Below are 13,838 nucleotides of genomic sequence, written 5' to 3' on the forward strand. Positions count from 1 at the left end.
ATGAGCAGATGAGGCCAAGGATTGGTAAGCGCTGTGCTGTATGGACTTACCCTGGGTGTTCCCTGGCGGTACATCCCTGAGCCAGGCAGGCCCCCATGCTGGTAGGCCTCACCTGGGGGCATGGTTGGGAGGTGGGGCCAAGGGAGAGAGGGAAATAAAAACACTCACCAGAGCCCACATGGGAGAAAAGAGACGCCAACGAAACAGTCACTGCCCTGCTGAGGAAGAACAAGCAGGACTGACCCCGGAATGCCTGTCTCTCCCTTCTAGAGCCCAGGGGTGAGGGATTGGCATGATGCTGAACAGAGGGCAGCCCCAGCTGCTGGAAGGGACCCGAGAAGGGGATCCTGAGAGCTCCAGTTAAAGAGAGGCTGCACGGGGGACCATGGGATACCGGGAACTCAGTGAGAGCAGAAGGCCAGAGACAGTCCAGAAGACACGCCTCCAGTTTGCGGTGGTTTTCCTTGAAGACACTTAGCTAAATACACGGGGTCATGTGTGGGTGCTAAGTTGCTTCAGTCATGTCTGATTCTGCGACCCTATGGACTACAGCCTGTCTGTGTCCGTGGGATTTCCCAAGCAAGAATACTGGAGTGGGTTGCCATGCCCTCCTCCAGGAGATCTTCCCAATCCAGGGATCAAACCTGCATCTCCTGTGTTGCAGGCAGATTCTTTACCCACTTTGCCACCTGGGAAGCCCAAATACAGGGAATTTGCTGGTTAATTCATACAAAGGCCTGCCCCTGGCAGCCTGCAGGGCAACACCTCCTTCTCCAGAGACACAGTAGAAAACCACCTTTTGGACCGGACTGAAATTGTGCCTGGGGTGGGCAGATGGGCCATCAGGGGCTCAAGTTAGGGTTCTGCAGACCTTCTCTGATTCATGGCCCTGTGCCTTGTCCCCTGCCAGGCTGGCAGGCTTGAACTGAATGGGACATAAATTGAGTTTGGGCATGTTGGAAAAAGTAAAGAAAGTGTCTTTTTTTTTTTTTTTTTCATTTATTTTTATTAGTTGGAGGAGAAACTGTCTTCTTCACCTTCATGGAGGCTGGGAAAAAGTAGAGTAGGGTGGATGGGGCATTTGTAGAAGGGGAAGAGGGACACGAGGAAAGCACAGGTAGAAAGCACAGCATAGTCCCAGCAAAGTTAGTGTGCTTGGTGATATTAGGTATTACTGAGTCATCCTGCATTATTAAAACACAGCAGTGAGACTAGGTTGGAGTCTGGAAAGATGGCTTGGGACCCTTCCTGTGTCCCATGGAGGAGGCTCTTGGACACTATGAGTTTGACTGTCATTCTACTGGCAAGGACACCACTGAAAGCTTTGAGGGTAGACAGTGTGATGCACTGATGCTTTAGAAAGCAGTTCGTGATGGAGGGGACAGAGAGGAAAGAGCTTCAAAGGAGAAAGATTAATTAGGAGGCCTCTGCACCGGGACAAGCCATGAGAGACGAGGAAATAGCCTGAATTTGAGCAGTGGAAAGGAAAGGCGGAAACTAGGAGGGAGTGAAAAGAGAGCTGATAGGAGTCAGTGATGGATCAGCTCTGAGGATAAATAAGAGGAAGGCATCAAAGATGCCTGAGCTTGGGCCAGAATGACTGAGCGATGATGTTATGTGACATCCAGGATTTGGGAGGGGTAGGTGCAAATCAGGAATAAAGGGAGAAGATTGGGCTCATTTGGCAACATTTGATATTCATTTGATAGCCTCACGGGTCTTCAGGACAGTCTTGTGGAGATACCAGAAAGGGGTTGGAAACTCAAGACCAAGTAAGAGGTAGTTGGGCTGGAGAAAGGGTAGGGATCTGGAGGCTGACTTCACTAAAGCAACCAGAGGATTACTGAGAAGGGAAAGAGGAAAAATCAAGAAGGAAACCCTGGAGAATGCTGAGCAGATAAAGATGAGGACAGACACATCCTCTGTAGTTAGCGATGAGTCAGGGGAGGGCACCCAGGGATAGGTTGCAGGAGTCAAAAACGCAAAAACAAAACAACTCGAGGTTTTTTGCGAGAAAATAAAGCCCCAGAGTGTCCAAAATCATTTCAACTCTTAGGGAATTAAAGTTAAATTCTTTTTCTGGGAAAATAAGAATTTTATAAGAGTAGTGAACAATAAGGGCTTCACTGGTAGCTCAACTGATAAAGAATCCGTCTGCAATGCAGGAGACCCTGGTTCAATTCCTGGTAGGGAAGATCCACTGGAGAAAGGATAGGCTACCCACTCCAGTATTCTTGGGTTTCCCTGGTGGCTCAGATGGTAAAGAATCTGCCTGCAGTGCAGAAGACCTGTGTTCAGTCCCTGGGTTGGGAAGATCACCTGGAGGAGGGCATGGCAACCCACTCCAGCATTCTTGCCTGGAGAATCCCCTCGAACAGAGGGACCTGGCGGGCTACAGTCCGTGGGGTCCAAAGAATCGGACACAACAGAGGGACTGAGCACCGCACAGCACAGTGAACAGGAAACACACAAATACCCTGGATTATTCAAGATGATTTCTACCTCTCAGGTTATTAAGACTGCATTCTTCAGGTTAATTTTCTCTTAATGAACTAAAATAAAAATTTTCATAACTTTATCATCATAGATGGCATAAATATTTTTTTAAACTTACAGTTAATATCAGTTCCATCCTTCAGCTGCTCAAGCCAAAAATATTGTAATCATCCTTGACTCTTCCCTCCCACTCATGCCCCATGTCTAACCGACAGCAGATCCTATAAAGTCACCCCACCAGCTCCACAGCTGCCAGGCTGGTCCAAGCCATGGTCACCACTCACGTGGGTTGGGGCCTCAGTCTCCCACAGTCCCCACTGCTCCTGGGCTCACTTGCCAGAATGGTCCTCGTAAAGTGCAGTAGGACAGGGGCTTCCCTGGTAGGTCAGTGGTAAAGAATCCACCTGCCAAAGCAAGAGACATGGGTTTGACCCCTGAGCCGGGAAAATCCCACATGCTGAGGAGCAATTAAGCCTGTGAGCCACAATTGTTGAGCCTGTGTCTAGGGCTTGGGAGCTGCCATTATTGAAGCCCATGCTCTGCAACAAGAGAAGCCACGGCAATGAGAAGCCCGCACACTGCCACTAGAGAGTAGACCCAGCTCACCACAACTAGAGAAAAGCCTTTGCACCAATGAAGACCCAACTGCAGCCAAAATAAATAAATAAAATTATAAAAACAAACCAAAAATGCAGTAGGACCTTGTCAGGCTTTGGTTCAAAACTTCCAGTGACTTCCCATCTCAAAAGTTAAACTCGAAGTCACCAGCAAGATGCGTAAGGATCAGGCCCACCGTGACTCAGCAGCTTCTCCCTCTCTCCCTCCATCTCCTACTTCAGCCCTGCAGGCCTCCTTGCTCTTCCCGAAAGATCTCCTTTCTGTGTTCTCTTGTTTTCTCTACTTGCTGTTTCCATGAGTGTCCAGACAGCTTCCTCCCAAACCAACGTGTTTTTTCATAGACCACATTCTCCAAGATGCCTTGCTATTCTCAGAGGTGCCTTGCCTATTTAAAATTGAATGCTTGACATATCCAGAAAAGATGAAAACTCTAATTCAAAAAGATACCTGCACCCCAATCTTCATTCACAGTAGCCAAGACATGGAAGCAACCCAAGTGTCCATTGACAAAGGAATGGATAAAGGAGATGTGGTATACTTATACAGTGGAATATTACTCAGCCATATAAAAGGAATGAAGTATTGCCATTTACAGAAACATGAATGGACTTAGAGATGATGGTGCTGAATGAAGGGGCCAAAGACAAATATCATATGATATCACTTATACATGGAATCTTTTTAAAATGATACAAATGAATCTATATACAGAACAGAAACAGACTCACAGACATAGGAAACAAACTTATAGTAACCAAAGGGGATGGGTGGGCATCAATTAGGAGTATGCGATTAACAGGTACATACTACTATAGATAAAATATATAAACAACAAGGATTTACTGTGTAGCACAGGGAACTAGATTCAATATCTTGTAATAACCAATAATAAAAAGGAATCAGAAAAAATATATATATAACTGAATATATGTATAACTGAATCACTTTGCTGTACTCCTAAAACTAACACATACTGTAAATCAACTATACTTTGAATTAATTAATTGATGCTTGCCCCAGACTCTCTCTCACACATACACCCACACATTTTTATCTTCTATTTCTCTTCATATAATATGATAATATACTATATAATTTCTCATTTATTTTTGTTTATTGTCTGTCAACTAGAACGGAAAAGAAGGGATTTTTCCATGCACCTATGGATACCTTATCTTTGACATAGGAGGCAAAAATACGCAATGGAGAAAAGACAATCTCTTTAACAAGTGGTGCTGGGAAATCTGGTCAACCACCTGTGAAAGAATGAAACTAGAACACTTTCTAACACCATACACAAAAATAAACTCAAAATGGATTAAAAATCTAAATGTAAGATCAGAAACTATAAAACTCCTAGAGGAAAACACAGGCAGAACACTCTCTGACATAAATCACAGCAAGATCCTCTATGACCCACCTCCCAGAGTAATGGAAATAAAAGCAAAAATAAACAAATGGGACCTAATTAAACTTAAAAGCTTTTGCACAATGAAGGAAACTATAAGCAAGGTGAAAAGACAGCCTTCAGAATGGGAGAAAGTAATAGCAAATGAAGCAACTGACAAAGAATTAATCTCAAAAATATACAAGCAGCTCATGCAGCTCAGTACCATAAAAATAAATGACCCAATCTAAAAATGGGCCAAAGAACTAAACAGACATTTCTCCAAAGAAGACATACAGATGGCTAACAAACACATGAAAAGATGCTGAACATCACTTGTTATCAGAGAAATGCAAATCAAAACCACAGTAGGTACCATCTCAAGCTGGTCAGAATGGCTGCTATCAAAAACTTTACAAACCATAGATGCTAGAGAGGATGTGGAGAAAAGGGAATCCTCTTACACTGTTGGTGGGAATGCAAACTAATACAGCCACTATGGAGAACAGTGTGGAGATTCCCTAAAAACTGGAAATAGAACTGCCATACAACCCAGCAATCCCACTGCTGGGCATACACACTGAGGAAATCAAAATTGAAAGAGACTCATGTACCCCTATGTTCATCACAGCACTGTTTACAACAGCCAGGACATGGAATCAACCTAGATGTCCATCAGCAGACAAATGGATAAGAAAGTTGTGGTACATATACACAATGGAATATTACTCAGCTATTAAAAAGGAGGCATTTGAGTCAGCTCTAATGAGGTGGATGAAACTGGAGCCTATTATACAGAGAAAAGTAAGTCAGAAAGGAAAACACCAGTACAGTATATTAACACATATCTATGGAATTTATAAATATGGTAACAACGACCCTATATGCAAGACAGCAAAGGAGACACAGATATAAAGAACAGACTTTTGGACTCTGTGGGACAAGGTGAGGGTGGGATGATTTGAGAGAATGGAGAAGGAAATGGCAACCCACTCCAGTATTCTTGCCTGGAGAATCCCATGGACAAAGGAGTTTGGTGGGCTATAGTCCATGGGATCTCCAAGAGTCAGACACGCCTGAGTGACTAACACACACACAAGCATTGAAACATGTATATTACCATATGCAAAATAAATGTCCAGTCCAAGTTTGATGCATGAGACAGGGCACTCAAAGCCCATGCACTGTGACAACCCAGAGGGATGGGATTGGGAGGGAGGTAGGAGGGGGGTTTGGGATGGGGGGGACACATGTACACCCGTGGCTGATTCATGTCAATGTATGGCAAAAACCACTAACAATACTGTAAAGTAATTAGCCTCCAATTATAATAAAGATATTAATTTTTTAAAAAAAGAAGGGATTTTCATCTATTTTGCTCACTATTGTGTCCCCAGGGCCATAAAAGTTTGACTTTTTGTGAATACTCAAAAGTCTAAGTTGAATGAATGAATCTCCAGCTCCTGGGACCAGCCCCACCTTCCTAATCTCTGCCCACTGGTTCCATATTGCTGTACTTAGTCGCTGAGTGTGTCTGACTCTGCGCCCCATGGACTGTAGCCCTCCAGGCTTCTCTGTCCATGGGGATTCTCCAGGCAAGAATACTGGAGTGGGTTGCCATGGACTCCTCCAGAGGATCTTCCCAACTCAGGGACTGAATCCAGGTCTCCTGCACTGCAGGTTGGATTCTTTACCATCTTAGCCACCAGGGAAGCCCAAGAATACTGAAGTGGGTAGACTATCCCTTCCCCAGCGGATCTTCCCTACCCAGGAATTGAACCTGGGTCTCCTGCATTGCAGGTGGATTCTTTACCAGCTGAGCTATCAGGGAAGCCCATGTTAGGGGCTGCCATACTAGGCACTGCCAACAGAGGGCGCCAGCAACAGTAAACCCGCTCTGCTATTTTTCCTACAATTGTAAAACCTGCCCCCTTGTGGTGCAACCTCCCCCTCCAAAGACATCAGCGTCTCAGAAGGTGTGAATTCCAGCTTGACGCTGGGCGGGGTGGGGACGGCAGGGGTCTCTAAATTTCATGTTTTAATAATTCGCAGCTGTTATTCCACAGTGCCTTTAAGTACTCCTCTTATCCACTCAATTACTAATTATAACTTTCTACCTAGGTAACAATTTGCTGTTTAATTCTTTCTGTTCCAATAACTGCTGTGGTTTCTGTCCCCTGATGGACTGTGGCAGGTACAACCCACCGCTCAGGAGGACCACTCATAGCTGACAGCCTTTGTACGTGGCATTCTATCTGTAAGCCAGAGGCTGAGGGTGGGGGAGGGCTCCGGATCCAGGTAAGAGTGGAGGGAACTCCTACTCCACACTCTCCTCTGTTCCCCGCAGACTTGCCCGAACCGGGAGAGGTAGCTGATGCCCTCATGGCTCCCTGTGCGTGCCTCCGCCTCAACGCTGAAGCCACTTGTGTTCACACCTGTCTCTCTCCTTAGACTACAGGGACAGACCTGCAGGCAGGGGCCTGATCTTATTTGTGTAACCCACTGGCTAGCATGCCGCCTGCATACAGTAGGGAGCTCAGTAGGTTTGGTGAACCTAAGAGACATGTGATAATCCATCTATTTCAAAACAATATGAAAGAAAGCTACTTACTTGTTTTAATGTACTATCCAACCTAGTATAAAAAAAAAATGCCATGTGGCAGTAAAAACAAAATGGAAAAAAACTGGTCTGCTTTAATCACCACAACGCAAAATGAGACTTTCAGACGTGAAAACGTGGCCAGTCCCCAGTGAGTCTCTCTCCTCGTAATGTTCAGCTATAATTATGTTTGCATCCTGTCTGCGTGTTATTATTTACATTTCTGTGTTGGTGTTTGCACAGTTGGCAGGGCTCCCAAGGAAGCTTTCCTTCTGAGCCCAGAGATGTCTGCATGTCTCCTAGAAGGGTTGTTGAGGTTCCCCAGACAACTCTGCTCTTTCAGATGACAGCCAGCCTCTGAGACTAGGAGGATCCTGCCAGGCAGGCGTTCCTTCTGTCTCAATTGATCCATAATCAACCTCTCTCTCTCTCTCTTCCCCTCTCTCTCCTTCCTCCACCCTGCCCCTTCATCTCTCTCTCATTTCTGGGAGAGCATCTATTAGAATCACTTGTGCAATAAATAACGACCCCTTTATAGCTTCTAGTGCTTCCCCTGTGTAATTAGGAAGTGCATTGTTGTGTAATTCAGAAATTAATTAGTAGTAAATGTTTCAGGAGTGCAGGTGGAAGCCGGAGGCTGGCTGCACTTCCTTCGTCCTTGCTTTCGGCTCCAGAGGAATATTTCTTGCCTCCTTCAGGGGCTTTCTGGGGGTTGGCCCTCTCTTCTTCACCCTGGGTAGTGAGAACACAGCTGCAGAGGCCACGGCTGGCTGTACATCTAGGTGCTCTGGCCCAGTGCTGGGCAGCAGCCACAGAAGGTGGCTCTCCGCTGCCCAAAGAGCTCCGGGGATGCCTCTGGTCCAGGGGGCAGAGGGAGTGGATGTTACCCCACAACTGAACCTCAGGAGGCCAAGGACCCTGCCCTCTCTGGGGAATAGCCTGAAATTCTTTCCCTGCGATGTAGAAAGGCAAAGTGTCCCCCATCCCCTGCAGGATCATGGCACAGAAGACAGTAATGAACAAGGAAGGTGGCTACTTTCCAGCCCAGGAAGTCCTTGTAGGGATGCAGTGATGGCCTCAAGGTCACAGCACAGCCCCGAATCTTCCAGAAGAGCCCAGGCCTCTCCAAACAGGCTGTCTTTTCCTATGCTCTTCCCTTCTCTCATGACGTTCCCTCCATCTAGAACACCTTTCCCTCTCACTGACAGTTGCCTGCATAATACCTAGAATATTTGCTGTTCAGTCGCTAGGTCTTTGCGACCCCATGAACTGCAGCACTCCCAGCTTCCCAGTCCTTCACTCTCTCCCAGAGCTTGCTTAAACTCATGTCCATGTCAATGATGCCATCCAACCGTCTCATCCCTTCTGTCCCCTTCTCCTTCTGCCCTCAATCTTTCCCAGCATCAGGGTCTTTTCCAATGAATCGGCTCTTTGCATCAGGTGGCCAAAGCACTGGAGCTTCGGCTTCAGCATCAGCCTTTCAATGAATATTCAGGATTGATTTCCTTTAGGATTGACTGGTTTGATCTCCTTGCTGGCCAAGGGACTCTCAAGAGTCTTCTGCAGCACCACAGTTCAAAAGCATCAATTCTTCAGTGCACAGCCTTCTTTATGGTCCAACTCTCACATCCATACATGATCACTGGAAAAACCATAGCTTTGACTATATATACCTAGAATAGTATATATGTGTGTGTGTGTGTGTGTGTGTATATGTATATACTGAAGAAGGAAATGGCAACCCATTCCAGTATTCTTGCCTGGAGAATCCCATAGCCAGAGGATCCTGGCGGGCTACAGTCCATGGGGTTGCAGAGTCAGACACAACTGAGCGACCTAGTGCCATATATGTGTACCTATCTGTACATATATATACATATATATATACTAGAATAGTAAACAGCTGATGCTTAGTATTTACCTAATGAATGAATGAATGAAGTCCCAGCTGCCCAGTTCCTATCCATCTCGCAGGAAGCCTGCTCCCTTTCCTGAAACAGCATGGACCTCTCTTCTCTTGTGGCCTGACTTCCCTGTACCTCTTCCAGCAGTGATGTTACACTGTTTTAAATTGTTGTTAGTTGTGTGGGAATCTGTCTCCCCCACTCGCCTGTAAGCTTCTGGGAGGTAGAGACCTCTGTTACTCATATTTGCGCTGCCCACCCCGCTTCACCCCCACCCCACCCCACCCCCACAACTCCCAGGATGAGCACTGAGCCTGGATTGTAGCTGGTGCTTTAGACGGTCACTGACTGAATCAGTGAGTCGACTGAAGGGCGTGGCTCCACCTCCTGGGCGCCCACCCCACTGCCCTCGGAAGGCCGAGGGGATTCCACCCCAGGTCTCCAGGAGGGGCCTAGGGACCAAACAGAAGCCCCTCATGCCCACCGGGAAAGCCCACCGTGCAAATCCACGCTTAAGTATCTGTAAGGTTCTGGAACAAGCTGCCTGCCAATCCCCCCTGCCCGAGCATAAACAGAGTAACTGACTACAGGGACATTTTGGCTTGAATTTCATCACCAGATAATGTCTCTCATCTCCTAATCTTCTCTTCCTTGTTGAATTCAATTCAACAAGCCGAAATTGAAGGCTTACACTCCACACGGAACCACCATACCTTCTAAACCCCAGAGAATTCCCACGTGCTTTCCTGTGATTTTACCAACAGAGCCATTCCCCTCTGTGAATACTCAGAGGCAGATCGCTGGTCTACAGTGCCCGCCCATTGCCTCCCCAGAGCCTGGTATCCTCAGGGCCAGGACAAGTACTGCCCAGACCCAGTGGCTGAAAGGAGCGTTTCCTGGTGCATGGACTCTGGGAAACTGGCTGAACTCGGGGTCAGATAACAAGACAACTTGAACAAAAACTAGGTAAGGCCCAGAAGGGAGGTTCCAGCCTGGATGATCCTGGAGCCAAAGGGCCAGCAGCAGGAGATGCCGCCTGCAAGACTGGGTGTGCGTGGATGGCAGCCACAGTGCAGGGAACACTAGACGCCCTTTTCTGAGACTCCAGTCCCTACAAACCATCCTGCATGCTCCTGGGGAGAGGGCAGAAGCTGGGGAGGATGGGCACTCTGCAAGAGATTTAATTAGACAGAGAAGCAGAGACAGCCGATTCATATCACCAACGTTCTTCCTTAAAACTGCAATTACATATCAGTCATTCAAGACCTCGAAGAATTGGAACATTGCTGTAGGTCAAAACTGGTAAAATGAGGACCTTGGTTGAATTCCCACATAAATAAACCAACTGTAAAAGTACATTTTAAAGTCAATCAAGAAAATGTGGGTATAGGTTAGTTATTAGATGTGTCTGAGAATTATTGCTAATTTTGTTAGGTTGGATAACAGTATTGTGGCTGAGTAATAGTGTCCTTCGCTAGAGATGCATAGCAGAGGATAAAATGTCATGATGTCTGTGATTAACAAAAACTTCTTCAGTAAATGATAAAACAGATATGGTAAAATATTAAAAATCATTCACTCTAGTGAATAATACATGAGACTTCAGTATACAGTTCCCTTATATGTTGTTATTTATTATATATCTTAATATTTATATATCAATAATTCATAAACATATAAGTTCATAAATGGATAATAATAAATTATAGCATAAAATCATTTTAATAGAAATAAATTTATAAAATATAAGAATGTGAATATAACAAATATAAAATTTTTCAAAAAGAAAAAGCAAGTTTCAGCAGAAGGCAGGAAACTGCCAGGTGTCCCCACACGCCTGCCCCCTGGCTCTGCAGCAGGCACAGAAGAGAGCTGGGCAAAGCATCACTGGCCTTCACGAGACCTTCATAACTCAGGGAAGGTGGGACAGTGTTCCTGCCTTATTTCCACCCCCCATAGAGCCCTATGTTTAATCAACTGGTGAAGCAAGCACAGGCCTCCCAAAATTGTAAGGAGCTGACATCTGTCTTGACGACTTGCAAACTCCAAATCGTCACTCTTTCCCCCACTGAGGGGCCCTCTGTCCCCATGGAGCTGCCATTAGTAAGTGACTGTGTGTGTGCTCGGTTGCTTCGGATGTGTCTGACTCATTCGACCCTCTGAATTGTGGCCCGCCAGGCTTCTCTGTCCATGGGATTCTCCAGGCAAGAATACTAGAGTGGGTTGTCATGCTCTCCTCCAAGGGATCTTCCCTACCTGGGGAATGAACTCAAGTCTCCTGCATTGCAGGTGGATTCTTTACCGCTGAGCCACCAGGGAAGCCCAGTTAAGTGACCACTGCTCTCTGTTTCATAGGCCTGACAGGTGTGCATCAGACAGAACTGATGGCAGGTGGGATCCAGGATGCGTGTCTCCATCCTTGTCTGAATCAGACACATGGGCTTCCCATCACCCCACCTATAACACAGAACTGAGGAACAACAACAACAAAAAAAAAGAACTGAGGAACAGAACAAAATGGGCAAGTGTCCCCTCTTGAGGTCCTTCCAGACACTGTCTTTTCTGAAGTGCAGAGAATGGCGTTGGGGCAGAGGGTCTTGACTGTCCACTGTCAATTATGTGAACTCTCCAGGTTGACCCAGCCCATCAATCAAAGGGAACAGTTCATGTATGAAGTGAAAGTGAAGTCACTCAGTCATGCCTGACTCTTTGCGACCCCGTGGACCCACCAGGTTCCTCCGTCCTTGGGATTCTCCAGGCAAGAATACTGGAGTGGGTGGCCATTTCCTTCTCCAGGGGAATCTTCCGGACCCAGGGATCGAACCCAGGTCTCCCACATTGCAGGCAGACGCTTTAACCTCTGAGTCACCAGGGAATGACAATTGGGAAATGGGGCCCCCCATAGGAGAAGTATAGAGAAGCATGGCTGGTGCAGGGGGTGGCTGTGTCCTGAAGCCAGAACAGAGCAATTACAAGATGAGAAACTGGGACATCTAAAGCTGAGAAGACGCTGGGCATCTGAGAGGCTAGACAACCTGAAGCTTGCAGTGAGAGGAACAAAGTCAGCCCTAGTTCGGCAGGGTGAGCACAGCTGACCAAGGAAGGGAGGACTCTGTTCCTGGCCCCACTGCCCCAGCCCAGAGGAGCGGCTGGCCTGAGGGAGGCAGAGAGGAGCGAGGGGAGCACTGGGCAGGGCAGGGGCCTCCACCAGCTACAACGGCAGGATGCACAGGACGCTGAGACCGGATGCTATCAGGACCTGGGTGGGAAGAGCGCCTGCCGCATGTGGCAGGGCCACTGGCCGGATTCTCCCAACCCTGCTCAGTGTGGCTTCTGCAATTGTACATAACCACCAAAAGCCTAACCTGGGCATGTGATGTGAGGAGGAAGCTGATAACGCGAGGCCCTAAGCTCTCGCAGGAAAGGGGACTTGCTAGAGATGCCTTGCTAGTGTGGAATTACCCAGAGTATCTGCTACACCCTGATCGCTTCCCACCCCATCATCAGGTTCCCTGTTCCCCGAGGTCTCAGTTGAGTCTGGGGGCTGCATGGGGGCGTGTGTGTCTCTGCATTTACTAATGAGGAAACAAACTCTGCCTTTGAGAGGTGATAGGACTCTGTAGGTGGAGGAGGATGGACAGGAAGGGAGGGAGGGTCACCCAACCCCCACAGCTGCCTCCCAGGCTACCTGGAGCCTCCAGCTGAGCCACTTAACTCTCCTTCCAGAAAGTGGGGAACCCAAGAGCCCCCATGGATTCTTTGCACAAATCACAGGAGGTGGCCATGTCTCTGGCGGCAACAGCTCCCTCTACTCCTTGCCCTGAATGTGTGTGGGGGGGAGCAGCTCATCAGGGGACCCCCCCAGGGGACACATCTTCTTCCCATCCCCCTAGCCCTTCACCCACCCAGAGGCTGGCTCTAATCCAAATATCAGCAGCCCCCCTAGGGCTTCTGCTGCTGGAAATTGTCGTGAGGGACCAGTGCAAACACAGTGTCTATTGGGAAAACCAAGTGGGACCCAAGCTACAGAGCCTCCTCATTTGCAAAGGAAAGGACACGGTTTTCATTCACTGAGCACCTACTCTGCACGGGCACTGTTCTAGGCTCTGGACGAACTGGAAACACTGCATTCACAGACCATCCATAGCAACAGGGAGGCCGTGAAACACAATGCAATAGCGCGTGGGGAGTGTGGGAAGCCAGGGGAGCCTCCCTGGGGAATCCATCCAGGAGCCACCATCCAGGAGGGGCTGAGCTTTCCTGAGACATAGCCACATCTGGGGCGATGAAGAGGCCACACCAAAATGCAGCAGCCCCACTGCCTTAATCCAGGGGAAGGAAAGGAGCATAAAGCAAACTCTCAAATGTTTAACAGGAAAGCTATGTGGTGTTAAGATCCTTAACCGGCCTCATGGGCTGTACTGGTAAGAAGTCTTCAGGATAAACCTTACCTGGGACCCAAGACCCCTAAAGCAAATCCATTTCGTATTGAAAGTATATAAGCTTTTTGGTTAGCAAACTATCCCCTAAAGTAGCCTGTAGGCCTTCAAAATAAAGCTAATAGTTGCAAGTCAATTATAACACAATACTTTTCATTTAGGCACCCATGCTATATTCAAAATATTAGAATTGTTTTGTAGTACTTAATATTTTTTTAATTTATTTTATTGAAGTATAGTAGATTTATGACGTTGGGTTAATTTCTACTTTACAGCAAAGTGATTTAGTTATACATACATATATTCTTTTTCATATTCTTTTCCTTTATGGTTTATCACAGGATACTGAATATAGTTCCCTGTACTATATACAGTGCAGCACTTTTTTCTAAATA

Source organism: Cervus elaphus, chromosome 14 (genome assembly GCF_910594005.1).
Source record: "Cervus elaphus chromosome 14, mCerEla1.1, whole genome shotgun sequence".
Taxonomy (NCBI): Eukaryota; Metazoa; Chordata; class Mammalia; order Artiodactyla; family Cervidae; genus Cervus; species Cervus elaphus.